At 36.3% G+C, this 16,741-nt stretch overlaps 1 non-coding gene across 1 annotated transcript; it reads right to left on the reverse strand.

Annotated features, from left to right (window-relative positions):
- Positions 1 to 16,393: 16,393 nt before the first annotated feature.
- On the reverse strand, positions 16,394 to 16,497 carry LOC124894906. Its single transcript, XR_007051423.1, has one exon. It is a non-coding gene; the product is annotated as a small nucleolar RNA R71 (small nucleolar RNA).
- Between the last annotated feature and the right edge of the window lie 244 nt (positions 16,498 to 16,741).

The raw sequence follows: 16,741 nt of genomic DNA on the forward strand, positions 1-16,741 counted from the left end.
TTTCATGTGTCTGGAACTTCATCAGATCATCCAACCAATGGTCATTGGTTCTACCAACGGTCGTTGGATCCTCTCGTTGTATGATCGTCGAATCTAATAGCTTAATAGTGCTTTACTAAAATAATCATAACTTTTTATTCTGAAAGCGTATCAACAAACAATTGGATGTGTTGAAAAGAAGATTCAAATACCTTTAATTTTTTAGGTATTATACCACCAAACTCTGCATACGCTAGGAGTTATGATCGTTTGAAATTTACCTTATAAGATGCTAAAACTTGATCGAAAGATCAATTTTCAATTTAACTAGGTGTTAGGGACTTCTTGTGACCTCGAATAACATTCAATACTCGTCATACTAGAAATTTTATAATAACACCTAGGTATAATTAAGAATTCAACGGGTTAGGCCTCACTACATACTTAGAACGGCTAAATTCTTAGTTCCAAAGTTCCTGTTGTTACACTCTGTCTATTTAATTACACTTTGATCCTATTTTTAAAACTATAAATACCAACTTAAACTTCTTCATTTTTCACATAGTTTTCCCACATTTTGTCTCTATCTATATTTTTTACTTAACTATTATTCTATTTTTGACTTACATGGATAATCGTCCTCTATCTGCTTGTTAAAGATCAAAATCATGTCCAGTGTGGAGACATGGTACTGGTGATTTGGGCTTTTACTTGAAGAAATATCACCAAATTTCTTCATCAATGTTAGCTGACTTATCAACTTAATTAGCCATTTAATTTATATTTTGGTTTGCAATGTGTTAGTCATTTAAGTTTGTATATTTTAATATTTTAATTTTTTTTAGTTTTTCATCCGGTGTTCGATACGTGCATTGGAGTTCGGCTAATTCGGATTCGCGCTGCGTAGGGCCCCATTTGGGTGAAAGCGCTCCCTACCAAAGATTTTTCCATACCCAGGGCTCGAACCCGAGACCTCTGGTTAAGGAAAAAGCAGCCCTATCCACTGCATCACATCCTTTGGTGGTTATTTTAAACTTTTAATCATGCAATGCTACCAATTACGTTTTAAAAAATTCTAGCCGTTTTGAATTTGAAATTTTTAATAAACTAGTCGTTGACAAATATTTAAATGAATAATTTTTTTTAATAAATAGTCATTAAGCAAATACGTAAGATATTCACAATTATATATAGAGGATATTCACAAATATGCACATGCTATATACAAATAAAATAAATAGGAAAAAAGACATGGTGTAGCCCTTTTTTAAAGAAATAGCCCAAGTTTGGGCATATGGACATTATGTGTCTTATCGGCAATACAGTTGCCACTTTATGGTCATTGGGTCATTTGGCCATTTTCAGCCTTTTCAACTTGGGTTATTCGGCCCTTTACTAAAAGTATTTTAGTATTTTTTTGGCTACAAATTTCTTAACTGAAAAATATTCTACTTTTTTTGTTGTTTAAAAATAATAATTAAATATAATTGTATAAAAACGATATAATTATTATATAGAATATGTATCTACATAAGATATATGTATAGAAATTATACAGTTCTACCAAATATGTATATGTATAAAATATATATAAAAAATTGTATATATAATGTGTATAAAAATATATAATTGTTGTATAAAATGTGTTAAAAAGAAATATAATTATTGTATAAATTGTGTATCAAAACTGTATAATATTTGTATAGAATGTGTATATGTATAAGACAATGTATAGAAACTGTATAGAAGGTGTGTAAAAACTGTATAGAACCAGCCAACAAATTGAAATGACTAGAAAATGAAATTTAAATTCCATGGCAATTTTCGTGAAATTTGTTTGATCTGAAGTGTCATTTCTGTCCTTTCCCCTAAATAAATATGCATACACTATAGACACTTTATATAAAAATACACAAAGAAAGATATATATATATATATAGTGTAACATGGTAATATGGACAAACAAAATTGCTTTTGTGTAGATCTTGTTTTTATATACGACACACACACACATACTCACACATATATAGCTATACTGTAATATGGTGATACATGTATAGGGCAAAATTGGTGTAACAACCCGTGAAAAATTTTGGGTGAATAGTTAGAGCGCGCGATTACCACAACAAACACCATGACTACGAAAGGGTGCACTCGAAGGTTACATAATAAGAGAGTCCTCATGAGAGGATAAGTAAGCTTCCATCTATGAACACTAGTAACATGAAATAAATTGACAAACAAGGGACAAGAGTGTCTAGTCCCTCAGAAATGCGAATGAGTGGCATTCTCACAAAGGTGGAAATCCTTTACAATAGTGCTACTACAATTCGATTGGCTAAGGCCTAAGTTTGTATGCTACAAAAAGTCATCGTTACTTATTTGTAGAGACATCATCATCTTTTCCCTTCTCCTCAACACTTTATTGTAATAAAATATTGGTTGCTTGGTCTCTAAACTTTATTTATCCTTTTTTTCCTTCATTCACTTATTTTCTAGTTCACTTTAAGTCTCGCTGGTAGAACGATCTTAGCTCTCTGTAGCATTTGTGGACGATCTCCACTCGCTTTCGCTCATTTGTTTTTATTTATTCGTTAATGTCTTTTGGTTAATTTTTGTATATCTTAATCATGATTGCTCTAACTATTAACAAATCAAACTCAGATCAACATTGAATTGCAACACATTCTCTAGGACTCACCTATAAATTTACCTGTACCAAATCCATGGTAAATAGTTTGGCATACACCGTGGGGACACAACAAATATGTAGGTTTTATCTTGTTATTTGGCAGCTTGTGTATTTTGTGTTCTTACAGATACATGCTAGGACAATGGCAAATAATATAGAGCATACTGAAAGGGTACTTGCAATGCAGGATGCAGCAAGAACTCAAGCCATATGCTCGGCTGACTGTAGCGATCAAATGACCCATTATGATGAGGACAGCCCACATATCAATGTGGATCTCATAAATGTCAATACTCAAAAAGGGGTCACAACCTTCTTGACAGAAAGGAGGAAACTAAAAGTGGAGCAGTTGACTTAAAAAGCCTCCACCAAATCTTGAAAACCTTTGCTAAGGACAGACAAAGCTGATGGAAAGGGCGTAAGCTCAAGATAAGAGTATGGATGAGTTTTGGGGTGATCTGGACTAAGGAACTCCTATTTTCTCTAAAGAAAATTAGCAGGATGATGATGATGATGAGTTCAAAGACAGATTTGAAGGGCACAAGGTCAAAGAGTTAGGGGGTGAGCCTAGGGCCTCAACCTTTACACTAGCATTCATGTTGAAAATATTAAGGGAAGGGATGAAGATGCGAAACACTTAGCTACATGTTTACAACTGTATTTCGGGAGTTCCTTTTGTAGCCAAGTAGACAAATTAAAAGAGCTCCACAGAAGTGCCTTACAAGGCCAACACAGTAACTAGGACTATCCCCACAATGTTTAAAACATTGGACATCACCAAGTATGATAAGACTACCGACTCTCAAGAGTATCTGTTGTTCTTCACAACAACTATGAGTGGGAATTATCTGACGATGGTAGAGGTTGAGTTGGTGATGATTAAGCAGTTTGGAAAAACCCTCTTGGGCAAAGCTCTAGTCTGGTATTCTCTCTTACCCAAAAATTCCATTAAATTTTTAAATATGTTCGCCAATATCTTTCTCAGGGCTCATTTTGGAGCTATGAAAGTTCGGCCCCGTAAATGGGATATCTTCAAGATAGAGAAAGGACACACAGAATTGCTCTGGGAGTTCATTGATAGGTTCCAAAAAAGAGCATATACAACCATCAATGGTTCCAGCTGAATGGGCTGCGAAATCTTTCACAAAAGGATTGAATTTTGAGAGCTCAATTGCTTCATTTAGACTGAAGGAAAGCCTGATAGAGTTGAGGCCACAACGTGATATAAAGTACACATTTGGTACAAATCTAAGATTTAGATTAAGAATGATTATAGGTGAATCAAAAGTAACACCCCTCGAGTGTAAAATGAAGCAAAGGCTGGAAAACCCTTGGCACCAAAGGGAGAAATTATTTTGAAGCATCTTGAGTTGGGAGAATTCAAAGGGGATACCCCAGGGATGGTATACCCTCTACGTGGCTGATCCAAGAGCAATTTTGAGCTGGCATGCTATCCCCCACTCCAAAATCTAACATTACACTGAAATTAGGGTCTTTTGACAGAGTGACCTACAACCTAGGAATCTTAAAACTAGTGATATCGGCCATCAACAATGCTCTCCCTCTTTTGGAGTATTGCTTTACTATCAGATTAAAGGATTTAGTGTCATCCATCCAAGAAATCAAATGGACCAAGTTCTCGATCCCTATTTGCACGAGCCTCAATCCTTAAAACTAGAGAACATGGTGTGAATTTCATGAGATGCATGCGCACGATACTAGGGATTGCCGTCATCTTAGAAAAGAGGTAGTTTAATTGCTTAAGGACAGAGACACAAGGGAATTCTTCAATGACCGGTCCAAAGACAACTACTGGAAAACAGTTGAAAGGAATAAACAACTTACCAACCCTGAAGTCCCTCAGACATTAAATTAGACAACTCTATATAGAACAATAAGTATGTTCTCATTCCTTTTCAATTATTCATGGTTGCTTGTTTTTTTCCTTATCTCCACGACTTGATAGGTTTTCAAAACTGACTCTTGCTCTCGGAGGAAGAAAACTACCCCTTGATGAAATTCTAAACCTGAACGCAGCATCCTAGAGTGAGCAAACCTCTCAAAGGCACCGAGAAAAATAGAGCTTATTAACTGGAGAATGAAACATAAAGTCCTGAAAGGACGAGCTATAATTTTTTTCCTTAGACCAATCTTTTTGTACCTAAAGAGGGTTTTTGCTAACAAGGTTTTTAGCAAGTCAGTATTAGGGACTTTCAGGATGATATTAGGACGAAAACATTCTGAAAATCATGTATTTGACCCGATGGTCTCAAAAGCTCAAAATTATAAATGAAGAAGATTTTTGGAGTATCGACTTCTGTGTAGAAAAAGTTAAGGGCTAGATTCTCCAAAACCTTCGATCAAAGGAAACGAACCCCCAAACTCAAGTGTATAATGATACAGAGCTCAATCGCGAGTCCTCTAACTAATGGGATAGGCTTTCTCTCAGACACTTGCACAGTCTCATGTACTCAGGAGGAGACGACTTTATACTGGGACTCTCAATCCCAATAATGTTGCCTCGTGAAACCCTCAACGTCAAGGGTAAGCCAACACCTAAATGCTTATTGGAACTAAAAAAAGAATACTAGGGATTGTTATAAATGCCACAAAATAACTCTAAAAATTTTGGACTTGAGAAATGATATTAAATCGAAACAATATCAATATATCACCATATTAAAATGTCTCAATTTACACTTGATGCACGAATCTATCCACCTCTCCAAATACAATATCTTTAATACCTATAATGGTGACCAAATTTGCTGGCATATGATGTTTGTACATAGAATCAAGTACTTGTGAATGGGGAAAGCCAGGTGCTCTTATTTTATGACGTAGGGATGATTGCTTCCTTTGCTGACCAGAAAGACACAAAATTCTCCTTTAGGTGTTTCAAATATGGTATAGGCAGAAGAAACTAGTACCAAAAAACCTTTTTATAAGGTTTGAAATGGTGAATTGAGGTAGAGTAGACCACCGAACCTAGTCATGTGGCTAGTCATTAAAAGAAAAAGCTTGTATCTGCTTCCCCTATTATATAACCAACTTTCTAGGCTTGACTTTTGTGGGATGGGATGTGCTTAACTGCCTCCAAATCTTTTTATGGTTCAGACAATTTCCTTAAGTCAATGAACATCGTGTTGATCTCTACTACTCCCAAGAAAGGTGATGTTTCAATTCTGATTGGTTAGTTTGCTATCCGAAACAAACATTTTTCCAAGTAATATTGAACCATATTCCTAAAATTTACACAATTATTTGTAAGGTGAGTCCATTTCTTGTGCCATTTACAATAATATTTCCTTTTCTTTCTTCCTTTTTAGGTATCCTAGATCATCTAAAATAAAAAATTTGAGGTTGTGTCCTACACATTCTTAGGGCAGAATCTAACATGAGGAACCCTCAAATTAGTATGAAATTACAAATTATCCCCATCAAAGAATGCTAAGTTAAAAAATGACTAAAATAGAGAAGTTCTCTCTCTCTGCTACCTCTACAACTTTTGAAGATACATTCGAACTTAGCAGCAACACAACCATAAAAATAATTAGGGATCCATCCTACCATGAAGTTTTAAATAAACATACTTACAAAAGTCTTAGTTCAAGCTAAGAGCTGACTATGCCATGATGTAATGACCCTCCAGGTCATTTTCTGTATTTCTGCCCATTTTTACCTTTTAGAGCTTTCCTATAACTGCCCCCAAGTCATTTATGACTTGCTGGAACTGACAGTTTGATTACCAAGCAGTTTCTTTGGTTTTTAGATCCAATTCTTGTTTTAAAGCCTTCGATGGTTCAAACTGGCCACCAAAAGAACACTTCAGTCAAACAATATCGCACGCTAATTTTAACTATTCCAACAACTCCAAAACATTAATATTAAGTTAGGTGGACCCTTTGTTTGAGTCCCAAGGGTCCCAGACTCATTTTGGACTATTGATTGGAAGTTAAGAAATATGGCAAGTGGGTGTAGGACCCATTTTATCTGAATAGAATTTCAACTATTCCATTGAGTCCACAATGTCGAATTTGGTAGGTAGCTGTCATGACCTGAACCAGGGCCTAGCTGTGACGGGTATCTCAAGTCCACCGTGGACTGGAGACCAGCCTCTTTGCCTAGCCAAACAAAACATAACACACCTAGCAGTGGCTGAATTTCAGATATATAACAAGATAGGGTAAATAGTGACTCAAAAGTCTATGAATGTCAACAACCAAAACCCATCCATTGTAATCCATAAATCCTCTGTACCGTAAAAGCAACCTACATCGGGATATGCCTTCGATTCTAACAATGATAATGTTTATGTGAAGTCTTTAATCGTTGAATAAAATCAACTGAAAGGGAAATCATTTCGCCCTTTATTTTATTCTTTATTTGTCAAAAGAGTAGTTTAAACCTATCTATTTTGGATATCATTTATCTACCTCCTAAAGCGAAATAGGCACGCGCACGGGTAGAGAGTCTGCCTGAGTTGGAAGTTACCAAGGAAGCATGCATAACACTGAATAGGGAGCCGTCTTTTACACCAATTCTAATTTATAGAAGGAAACTATTGGAATAATCAAGTTTTCCAGAGAATGAAAGCTCACCACTTCACCGTAAATGACCGACGAACTGAGCCGATCCACTTTACACTTAGTAGGAAAATTAGGATTGACTTCGGACACTGTATTGCATAGGGATACAACGTTCGGAGATGGCTAGTGTGTTGATCACTAACATATAACTCAGGGATAAGGATAAAGTAATGACAATTCAAAATCTAGTTTAGCTCAATGTATATGTTCACATACATGTATGCGTATATATATACTTACATAAAATGTCGGGATAGGGAACAAGGCTTAGCATTCATATTAAAAATCTTAACTTAGATTGTGTAGCATAACCATCATGATATGGCACCTACGACCAATATGGGTCCAGCTCTCCTAGCTAAAAGGGCCCCATTGAATGTAACCGTATGAACTAGAGGATAATCAAATTTACATATGCACCATGGGGGACTCAAACCTCCCGGCATATATCAAAGGTGACTTAAGCACCTAGTTGTTTAACTTGGGGGACTCAAACCACCCAATCATATAATAAGGGGGACTCAAACCACCCGATCATTTAGACCCCTGCATTGGCAACCACAGTTGTCAGTATTGTTCCCTTGGGAGCTCTACTTTCACGGCCTGAATACACATCCCTTTTTTAAGTCAGATTAAAATTTTTTCACACATTCCAATTCCTTAAAACACAACACACCTTAAGACATACATTGTTGGTACCGTCATACCAACTACACTTGCAAAATAACATCATCATTGCCATTTCCATTTCATTAACTTGGGGAAACATATCCCTTTGTTAATTAAATCAAACTATCACGTTTCAATAACCTCTTTACATCATGCAATTGTTCCGAAAGTAGTTCAATGCAATTATACTCATACTCTAAACCACTTTCACAAAACTGGGTTGGGGTTATTACCAACTCAATTGTCAATATTCATAAAATTTGGGGAAATCATAATCCTCTAGTTTATTCACCAGGCCCATGAACCCCATAAGTTTAAAACCATGTATAAAGCATGAAAAATGCATACGAAATCATGGGAAAACAGTTTAAGAAACATTCATTCCAAAACCCTCAACCATAACAAAACCCACATTCAAATCCATACACATAAACCATTTAAAACACATGATTTTCATAAAATAAGAATTGTTGAAGAGTAATATGCCTGAAAGTATCACAACTATGGAGAGAAATTACCCTTGGGCACTAATTAATCAACTTCTTGGAAACCCCAAGTGTTCTTAACCTTAGAGATTTGAGAGAGATTGAGAAGTTATTTTGATTTGTTTTAGAGTGATAATGATACCCTAAAACGGTTTTAAGTCGTGGGTCACGATTAGGGAAGAGGGAAAATATCCAAAGTGCCCTTAATAAAATACTGGAAAATTATCGCCTAGTCGTTACAGGTGACCTTATGACTTGTAGGGTCATCCTACGACTCGTGACACATAGTCGTATATTGGATAGTACCCATGGGCACCCATACTAGTTTGGTTATAAGTTGTACCTTACGACTCTTACCTAGAAATTATGACCCATCTGGTCAAATTGTAGGCAAGACAGAATAATTTGGTGATCACACTGGTTTGGGTACAAATAGGACTATAAGACTTGTATAGAGTCTTTACAACTCGTTAGGAGCCAATCCTAATCATAACAGAAAATTATCCAATCCATAATGGTCAGGCTATGATTAGGTTCTTACGACCTTTAATGACACCCTACGACTCGTAGGGTGAGTTGTAGTTTAGGCAGTAAGCCCCATAAGTCAAGAAAATTTCAAAGACCAAAATCCGAGGTGTTTCATTCTCCCCCTCTTAGGATCATTCATCCTCGAATGATGAGACAAGGCATCCCTCAACATGATTTAACACGGAATACAACCACACTTACCTTCAACAAAGACAAAAACCAATGATGTCAAGAAAATGACAATTTTCTTTAACAAAGTTAGAAAACAAAGATGTTAAGATGAACACATACCTTAAGCGCAATTATTTGGAATGGGGAACCAGAATTGGTATTTGGACTTCATGTCCTCTTTAGCTTCCCAAGTAGCTTCTTCAAACTTTTGGTCCCTCTATAGTAACTTCACCGCAACCATATCCTTTGTCCGCAACCGGTGAAATTACCGATCCAAAATCTCATAGGAACTTCCCCATACGATAAGGAGTCCGAAACACCAATACTTTATAATGAAACCACCTAGAAAGGATCACCCACATACTTTCTCTGTATTTAAACATGAAAAACTTGGTGAACAGAATGCAAATAGGGTGGCAACTCTAACTCATATGGCACATTACCCACTCTCTTCAAAATTAAATAAAGACCTACATAACGGGGACTGAACTTTCACTTCTTTCTAAAATGCATCACTTCCTTCATGAGAAATACCTTTAGAACAACCATTTGCCAGCTTCAAATTCCAACTCCCTCTGCCTCATGTTCGCATAGGACTTTTGGAGACTTTGGAAGGTCTTAAGACTATCCCGAATCACCTTCACCTTTTTTATGGCTTAGTGAACCAAGTCGGGACTGAACAACCCAGCCTTACCATTCTCAAACCACCCATAGGAGAATGCTATCTCCAACCATACAAAGCCTTAAATCAAGCCATCCCAATGCTAGAGTGATAACTATTATTATAGGCAAACTTGATGAGAGGCAAATAATTAACCTAGCTACCACTAAAGTCAATCACACAATCCCAACGCATATCCTCCAATGTATAAATGGTGCTCACCACTAGTCCATCCGCTTGAGAGTGAAAAACTATGCTAAGGCTCACTTTAGTTCCCAAACCTCTCTAAAAAGAATGCCAGAAGTTTGACAAGAACTATGTACCATGATCAGATATAATAGAGATAGGCACATAATGCAACTTGATGATTTCTTGCATGAACAACCTTGCATAATCCTTAGCAGAGTAATTAGTCCTCACAGGTAAGAAATGATCGGACTTAGTCATCCTGTCCATAATGACCCAAATCGAGTCAAACTGAATATACAATTGTGGATGATCGATATCAAAATCCATATTAATCACCTCCCACTTCCACATAGGTGATTCGATTTCTTAAAATAATACACCAAGATTTAAGTGCTCCACATTCACTTGCTGACACGCCAAGTACTTAGCCATAAATTGGCCATATCTTTCTTCATATTATTCCACCAGTAAACCTCTTTTAAGTCATGGTACATCTTCGTCAAATTAAGATGAACAGTATACCTCGACTCATGAGCCTCAACCAAGATACTATCTCTTAGACTATTAATATTAGAAACACACAAACTACCTTGGTACCATAAGATACCATCACCACAAATCTCAAAAGCCATCACTTTCTGCTGACCGACATTATCCTTGGCATTCATTAAGATAGGGTCCAAAACCCACTTCTCCTTTACCTCAGTACCGAGATAAGACTTTGCCACATCTCGAGCGATTACCCCACCATCCTTAAAATCCAAAAGACAAACTCCAAGATTAGTCAAGCGATGAATATCCCTCATCAAACCTCGCTTTCTCTCATCAACATGAGATAAGATCCCTATGGATAACATGCTAAGAGCATCAACAACTACGTTAGCTTTACCTGGGTGATAGTGCAAACATATATCATAATCCTTGAGAAACTCAAGCCATCTCCTTTGCCTGAGATTCAACTCCTTCTGGGTGAACACATACTGCAAGCTCTTATAATCAAAATAAATGTCAATATGAACCCCATACAAGTAGTGACGCTAGATCTTTAAAGCAACTATGACAGCTAACAACTAGAGATCACGAGTCAGATAATTCTTTTCATGGACCTTTAACTGTCTAGAAGATTATACGACTACCTTTCTATGATGCATCAGGACATAACCCAATCCCACACGAGATGCATCACAATAAAAAATGAAGCCATTGTACCCTCGGGTAGGGTAAAAAAATCAAGAATTCAACTTGTCTTTCAACTTCTCAAAACTTCCCTCACAGGCATCGAACCACAGAAACTTCACCTTCTTTTAGGTCAACTTAGTCAATGGAGCACAATAGATGAGATCTCTCTAAAACCCGCTATAATAACTGGCTAAACCCAGGAAGCTTTGTATATCAATTAGAGTCATAGGTTTAGGCTACTTTTTAACTGCCCTAATTTTTTGTGGATCTACCATGATCCCTTCACTAGAAACAACATGACCAAGAAAAGTATCAATATTCAACTAGAACTCACAGTTTAAAAGCTTAGCATACTACCGCTGATCCCTAAGGGTCTACAATACATAACGGAGGTTATCGACATAATTTACCTCACTTTTGGAATATATCAGAATATCATTAATAAACACAATGACGAACAAGTCATGAAACTTATAAAATACCCAATTTATAGGATCCATAAATGCCACCGGTGCATTAGTCAAACCAAAGGACATCACCAAAAACTTAAAATTAACATACTATGTGCAGAAAGCAGTCTTGGGGATATCCACCTCCCTAATCTTCAACTGATGATAACCCGACTGAAGGTCAATCTTAGAAAAGTACTTTGTACACTTCAATTGATCAAATATGTTATCAATCCTAGGACGAGGATACTTATTGTTCACTATCACCTTATTCAACTGGTGGTAATCTATACATATTCAAAGGGACCCATCCTTCTTATGCACGAAGAGCATAAGGGCACCCTATGGGGAAACACTAGGACAAATAAAACCCTTATCATGAAGATATTTCCACTATTCTTTTAGTTATTTTAACTCAGCTGGAGTCATTCATCAAGAGGGATAAAGATAAGATAAGTTTTTGAGAGAAGATTGATCCCAAAATCTATTTCCCTATTGAGAGGATCGCCGAGAAGATCATTAGGGAATACTTTGGGAAATTCATAGACCACAAGAATAGATTACAGAGAGGGACCCTCTGAATTAGAATCTTTAACTCAGATAAAGTGATAGAGACATCCCTTGGAAATCAACTTCTGGGCTCTAAGATAAGATATGAACCTTTCCTTAGGCACTAAGGAATGACCTATCCACTCAATCACTAGTTTATTTGAGAATTAAAAACTAACCTTATGAGTTGACAGTCTAAAAAGGCATAATACGAGAGTAACCAATCCATCCCCATGATCACATTAAAATCCAGCATATCCAACTCTATCAAATCAATCAAAGTTTCCCTACCACAGATAACAACCACACAATACCTATACATCCTTCTAGCCACAACAGAGTCACCCATCGGGGTAGATACAAAAAAGGGATTGGAAATACACTCAGGACCAAAACCAAAATAAATAACACATAAGGGGTCACGTATAAAAGAGTAGACCTCAGATTAAGTAGTTAATACACATCACGAGAGAAGAGTTTAGCATATCAGTTACAACATTAGGAGAAACCTCAAATTCCTAATTGGTGGAAAGAACATAAAGATGATTCTGACCAGTGCCAAAGCCAGAGGTAGCACCCTTTGGTGCTGGAGCTAAAAAAGTAGCTACAAGAACCTTGTTAGCTCCAGAAGCGACCCTCAAAGGATAATCTCTCTTCATGTGACCAAGCTGACCATACTTAAAATTCTTTTTCCTCTCCTCATCACATACCCCATGATACACCTGCCAACAAAAATTATAAAGAGGATAAGACGTGGATGACTGAGCGCCACTAGCCTGAGACTGGCCACCTTGTGACCTAAATCCATTGTCGCTCTAAAAATAAAAGTCATCATATGGCTTAGGATATAGGGAACTCACTGTAGAATAGGAACTAGAATTTCCCTATTTCTTCTGAGACTATTTTTCACCATCTCTGCCATTCTACTACTAACCTCTACCCTGATCCAAATACTGAAACTTCTTACTTTACCTTTCCCATTTATGATTGCTTCTTCTTTTCCTCTTTGACCTATTGTATATATACCAAAAGTTTAGAGATATTAATATCCTTATTCAACAAGGCAACATTTCTTTCCAAATTTAGTTTGTAGGATAACCCAAAAGCAAATTTCATCACTTTAGCCCTCATGCTAGGCATTAATTAGGAGTATAGCGAGACAACTAATGAAATTTCAGGGAATACTCCTTCACTATCATTCTACCTTGTTTCAAATTTATGAAATCCTTGGCCTTCGCCTCTCTTAACTCCCGAGAAAAGAAATAATCCAGAAATATACTAGAAAAGTAATCCTATATAGCTGGCTCAGCATCATCTCTCCTTATCTGCTCCCATTTCTCATACCACTAATATGCCACATCCTTCTACTGGTGTGCGGTAAACTCAACATCCTTAGAGTCAAAAGCGTGTATTACATAGAAAATCTTTACCATCTCATCAATGAAATTTTAAAGATCATCCTCAACCTTTGAACCAATAAAGTTCGGTGGACTCAACCTTATAAACTGGTCAACTTTAGTGACCTTAGAAGATGGAGCAATAGAAGCAATATGCTTAGTCTGAGAGGCCACCAACTGGGTAAGCAAATGGATCAAATATCAAAACTCAATATTAAACATATCAACCTGAGGTATCCAAGGAGGGTTAGAGGGAACTACAAGAACTCCACGAAGGCAATCAAGAGTTAGACCCCTAGACCAGGTCTGAACTCTATAAGTAGGATAATTTACATCCATATTATCTCTAAGTAGGACTGAAGAGTTTCTATGAGCATTTTCTTGAAGGCATAATTTGAAATGCAAAAAAATAAGGATTAGAGGAGTTTTATGACCTTAAACTCTATATCCTGAAAGTAGAACAACAAAAAAGGAAATATTTCTAAATGCCTTGTAGCTTCTCCCTCATAAGTGTGGAGTGATACACACCCATAAAAGAGACTCTACTTGTCAGTCCTTTGTGGACACCTAATGACACAAAATCTAAGCTCTGATACCAACTTTGTCAGGACCCAAACTAGGGCCTAGACATGATGGGTATCTCAAGTCTACCATGGACTAGAGATTACCCTCTTTACCTACTGAACTGATCTTGGGCTTATTTATATGTCCAAGAACCAATATTACTGATAGTAGGATTTGTTCTATGAGCTAAAATATGTTTTCTTATTATGTTTAAGTTATAATTGCATTATTTAGCTAACGTAAATTATTATTTAATGCAGGGTTGAATTATGATGAAATTCCACGCAATTGGATGCATTTATGAGAAACTAATAAAGATTAAAGATTTGGGAATGGTTTTCTGGACATGAGGATGCTTGGATTGATCTAAGAGAGCATAAATTTGAATACAGGAATAAGGAAAGAAGCAATGATCTTGAAAGGAAAGAAATAATGAGTTGTGTGTCATGGAAGCCAGTCCCTACATTGAGCTTTGCATCGCCCAAAGTGATTTTGGTGTCGATCGCATATTCTGGTGAACCTCCATGATAGATTTGTATTGCAGAGGCAAGATTAATTCCTAAGATGAATTTTAGTAAGGGTCCGCGATAGCCTCACGGCGTGGACCCTAGTCCCTGCTATAACTGCTGCAGTACGGACTCTATTCCCCATATTGATACCCACAATGCAGTGGTGGCTATTTAATAGGACAATCTTGTCCTACTATAAAAGAAATACTTCAACACAATTGAGGGGACTTTTACATACGTACAACAAAGGCTAAAAGAACTTACGATACTTCTTTTAGGGTTCTTGGAGCTTTATTCTTTAAACATTAATTTTTGGTATGATTAACTATTTATTTTTAATGTTCAATTTGAACATGAGTGGCTAAACACCTTTGTTCTGGGGTTGAGGCTGAAAACATGATTACACTTTGATATTATTAGAGTGGTTTATTGTTGAATTATCATATGGGTTATTCTTATTCTCTTGTACTTACTATTTTGATGAATGGACACCATTAAAATACACCTATATTCCTTTATGAATTTGAGTGGAGAATCAATAGGATAGATAAAAGAGTTTAAAGAGTAAGGTTTGTATTTTTTATAAAGTGAAGGATTTAAATTAGCGTCTAGGATAGAGATATACCTAAAAGCCTTGTTTGTTCACTTGCAGGATGATATCTTAATGTATTTCAATGGATTATTGAATCCCCTCTCAATGATGTAGTTGTAATGTCTATTTAGGTAGATGATTAGCGGATCGAGAGATCATACTCTAAGACCTGCGAATCAATAACCTCATAATCGACAAAATCACAGTAAAAATAGAGATTTGTATGATTGTCCAAAGAGTCTCAACCCTGGAATTCTCATTCATATTGTTTACAACTTTGCTTACATTGCTATTGTAACACATTGTTATTTCTTTATTAATTAAATTATCCCTTAAATCTTCACTATCTTCTTTAAACTCTGAAGCACTTAATACATTATTGTCAAAACTCAAGTTAGTAGAATTGCTAGTTAAGTAGTTCCCGTGGGTATGATATCTGACTCTCTGAGTCACTATATTACTTGTACGATTCATGCATTTGTGTGTGCGATAGACCGCAACAAGTTTTTGGTCCTGGAACTAGAATAATTAGTACTTTTCTATATTTTATTTTGACAACAAGTTTAAGTTTTAACAACTTGATCTTAGCGGCTGACTTTTGCAGGACTAACGAAGTACTAGAATGGTAAGAGCAAAACAATTGGTATAGCCTTATTTAGAACCATAAAAAACATTTTATTAGAGGTGAAAAGCAACAACACTTCACTATCCAATTCAGCAAGTTCAAATGGGTGATTAAAGAGATCCAAATCTTAATAATTTGATTGATCCTAATGCCCCACGTGCCCCAGCCCTAGTGATTCAAGATGCTCCTGCTCGAGAAGAAGCTAGGCCTATTCGTGAAGAGGCAATCCCACTTATGAACCATGCTACTAATTGCATCTAAAAGCTAGAGGCAGGTGGTTGGTTTAAATTGAAGCAAAATATGGTGCATCTATTGTGTTTAAGTAGACTATTTGTAGGGTTCTCACATGAAGACCCACAATAACACATACATACCTTTTGAAAATCAGTGATACCTATATTCCTACAGGGGTATCTACTAATTATGCCAGACTGACTCTCTTTCTTTTTTCTCTAATTGGGGAACCAAAGAGGTGGTTATATGCTGAACCACCAAACTTCATAACTTCCAAGAATAATCTAGCTCAAAATTTCATTATTAGATTCTTTCTATCTAGGAAGATGACACATTTGAGAAGTAAGATTCTGAGTTTTAGAAAGAAAGAAGGAGATCTTTACCAAGCTTGGGAAAGATTTAAGGGTATGCTTAGAAATTTCCATCACCATCATCAGTCTAATGATGTACTGGCTTATACATTCATATAGGATCTTGATCCTAACACTAATATTCTTTTAGATTAAGAAACAGGTGGTCAAGCTCTTGTAAAGACGTATGATAAATTATACACACTGCTGAATCAGATTTCATAAGGGAATCCTGAGTGGCATGCTAACTCAAGAAGTTCTCCAAAGAAGGATGCAGAGGTGTTGAAGATGGACTAATTTACTACTATATCAGCTCAGATTTTTGCACTA

Source organism: Capsicum annuum, unplaced genomic scaffold (assembly GCF_002878395.1).
Source record: "Capsicum annuum cultivar UCD-10X-F1 unplaced genomic scaffold, UCD10Xv1.1 ctg78248, whole genome shotgun sequence".
Classification (NCBI taxonomy): domain Eukaryota; kingdom Viridiplantae; phylum Streptophyta; class Magnoliopsida; order Solanales; family Solanaceae; genus Capsicum; species Capsicum annuum.